The following is a 3,311-nucleotide window of genomic DNA, read 5'->3' on the forward strand; positions in this document are numbered from 1 at the left end:
CATTTTAAAAATCAAAGCCAACAATCCTGTGAAAGAGGTTGTAGCTGCAACTGAGAGGCTCAGAGAGGAAACAGACTTTCATGTGGGCACACAGCTGGGAAGTGGCAAAGCATGTCATGCACAGGGTTCCCAAGTGCTTGTTCTTCTCATGAGCATGTTGCCTTCAGGCAGAGGCTGGAAGCCTGACATTCCAGGTCTTCCTTTGTGGGACCCTTTCCTTCCTTGTCAGCCAGACTTCTCTCAGTTCCCTTCTTTACATCTGCCTCTTCAAATCAGTCCCTGCACCACCCCTACCTCCAGGACTCCAGGAATATCCAGCAGCATGGACTTCAATGCCTTTCTTCCTCCTAATCCTTGGAGCTCCTTCTTCCAGAAGGGGGGATGCCCATAGGTGCTACAGCCACAGTATGACTCAAGAGGTGAACCAAAGCACCACTAGGTGACACCTCTATGCAGCTGGCTCCATCCTGTTTAACCTGCTCTCACATTGGCTCAAGCCATTACTCTTCCCTTCTGCAATGGCTTTCTTCTCTTGACCTATTCAAATCCTATCTATGAAATCCCATTTCCTCCCTGATAGTGACTTACCACCCTCTCTCTGGGTTCCTGTACTATGGTTCTGTACCACACAATGGCAGCATCACTCCATCTTCAATCATTCAACAAACACACTGAGCTCCTACTATATGGTAGACATTGGGCAGGGTGTATTGCCTGTCCTCATGGGGCTAACACTCTAGTGGGGGGAGATACAAAAAACACATAATATATATATTCTATTCTATTCTATGTAAAAATATAAATATTATAGTAACCATGAAGATGTCACTCAGGTTCTTTACAGGGCCTAGCACACAGCACACAAGAATTTGTTGAATTCATGAACAATTGATTGATTTGAACCAGAATTTTTTTAAAAAGAAATGACCAAAACCAATCCTTTATTTCACCACCCAAGTCTGCCGATGAGCCACATAAGAAACAGGGATCTCATGATGCCTCAGGCTTTGTTCTTTGTTCTTTGTAAATCGGTGGTGTGACCTTGAGCAAGTCCTGGCCTCTCGGCAGCCTCTAAAACCGAGGTGGGTGCTTTTGGTGGTCTTCTCGTGCTTTTTCATTTCTGAGATTCTGTTATTTTCAACTGCTCTGGGATGGTCCCCATCCTCTTCCTGGCCTTTTTTCCTGTGCCCCCCCCCTTTCCTTCCGCCCTTCACATTTGTCCCTTCTGCATCCGCCCTCCACCCCCCTTCACTTTCCTGGCCACCCCCTAGTTTCATGAGACGGTTACCATGGCAATCACCTCCTGGAAGTGACATCACTCATCTCCTAGGCAACTGTTTCCAGGGCAGTGACATCATTCAATCACCATGGCAACCCTCCGGGAGGACAGTCCTGCAGTGAAATGGGCAAACAATTCTTATGTATATCTGGGGTTTGGGGCAATGCAGGGAGAATATTAAAAGAAGATAAATATTTCAGGAGCAAGAAGAAAAAGCTTTGGGCTTGTAGGGGAAAAATGGGAAACCAGTGTGGGGGTGGGAAAGAAGCTCTGGGGTAAACCTCTTCTCCTTTCTAATAACTAGGCTGACCATATAATGTATCGCCAAACTGGGACACTTGAGAGTGAACATGGGCACCATTATTATTATTATTACACCGGGATGACAGGTAAACACTGGGCCTCTCCAACTAAACCAGGGAGTGTGGCCCCCACCCAAAATCAGGCAGGTACCTTACTCATAACCTCACCTATTGTTCATCGAACAAGCATTGATTTAACTCTGTGTGGGCACCAGCGAAACCATAGTGAGCAAAACCAACCTGGGTCCCTGCCCTACCTCACAGAGGTAGGTGTATGTGCTGGGGCTGGGGCTAATCCTAATTACCCAGTGAATAGGAAGGGAAGGCATAGAACACCAGAGACCTGTTTAAAGAAAGTATGTGAAGCAGCCTGGGCAGGAGGGGAGTTCACTAAGTAGGGTTGGGATGGAATGGGGAGAAGTGTTCGGCAGAGGGAACAGCATGTGCAAAGGAAGCATGCAGAGCACCAGGAACTGAAAGGTGATGGCCAATGTGGCATTGGAGGGAGCTGGGTCGGTGGTGAGGACAGAGAGGATGTCAGGGACCAGGCCTCGGAGGACCTTGGAGTACTGGGAAGCCCCATGGAAGTGTTTTGAGGAGTGGGAGACATGATCCGGTCTGCATTTAAAAAATCTTGCCCTTCTCCCTGCTCGGCAGGGAGTCTGCTTCTCCCTCTGACCCTCCCCCCTCTCATGCTCTCTCTCTCTCTCATTCTCTCTCTCAAATAAATAAATAAAATCTTAAAAAAAAAAAAAATCTTGTCCTTGCTGTTGTGTGGGGAAGAATGAGGGAGATTGGGTGGTGGGGACCTGGGTGGTGGCAATGGGATGGAGAGACACAGTGGGTAGAGCTGACAGGATTTGCTGAAGCACTAGATAAAACGTGAGGATGGTGCACCAGGGGGGCTCAGCCAGTTAAGCGTCTGACTTTGGCTCAGGTCATGATCCTGGGGTCCTGGGATGGCGGTGGGCTCCCTGCTCAGTGGGGAGTCTGCTTCTCCCCCTCCCTCTGCCCCTGCCCCTGCTCACGCTCTCTCTCTCAAATAAATAAAATCTTTAAAAAACAAAAACCGTGAGGGTGAGGAAGGACTTGGGATGGCACTTGGGATAGCATGAGTGACTTGGGGTGGGGGCGTGACCCTGCTTTCTCTCAAATAAGGAAGCAGAGCAGGCAAGAGAGGAGCACAGGGTGCAGTATTTAAGGAGGCAGGCAGTGTCCGGGGCCGCCTTTAAAAGGAGTGCCTCCTTAGATGCTGAGCCCTGGAAGGAGAAGCGTTTGTTTTGTTCTGTTTTTTTTTTTTTTTTTTTTTTTTAGGGGGTGGGGGACCACGTCTGTGGTGCAGTAATAATAATCTCTTGTGTTTATAGCACTGAGCCTTCATTTTCACCAACCCCCTAATAAATGTGGAGAGAGCAAGCTGTAGGCCTGAGGCCTGACTGCCAAAGCATGCCAATTGCTTTACTATCCCTACAGGAGTCCAGTGAGGGAGCTCCTCACCGGCCCACCTCCCAGATGAGCAAACTGAGGCTCAGATTGCCGGAATTTGCTGAAGGCCTTGCGGTTTACAAATGGCTGCACCAAACCTCAGATTCAGTCTTGCTGACTCCCAAGCCCACCTTTTTTCCACCAGACCATGTTTACCAGCCTCCCCAGTTTCCTGGTGGGAGGGAGGGAGGGAGGGAGGAAGGAAGGAAGGAAGGAAGGAAGGAAGGAAGGAAGGAAGGAAGGAA

The sequence above is a fragment of the Mirounga leonina genome, unplaced genomic scaffold, assembly GCF_011800145.1.
Source record: "Mirounga leonina isolate KUSES-001 unplaced genomic scaffold, KU_Mleo_1.0 Mir_171, whole genome shotgun sequence".
NCBI lineage: Eukaryota > Metazoa > Chordata > Mammalia > Carnivora > Phocidae > Mirounga > Mirounga leonina.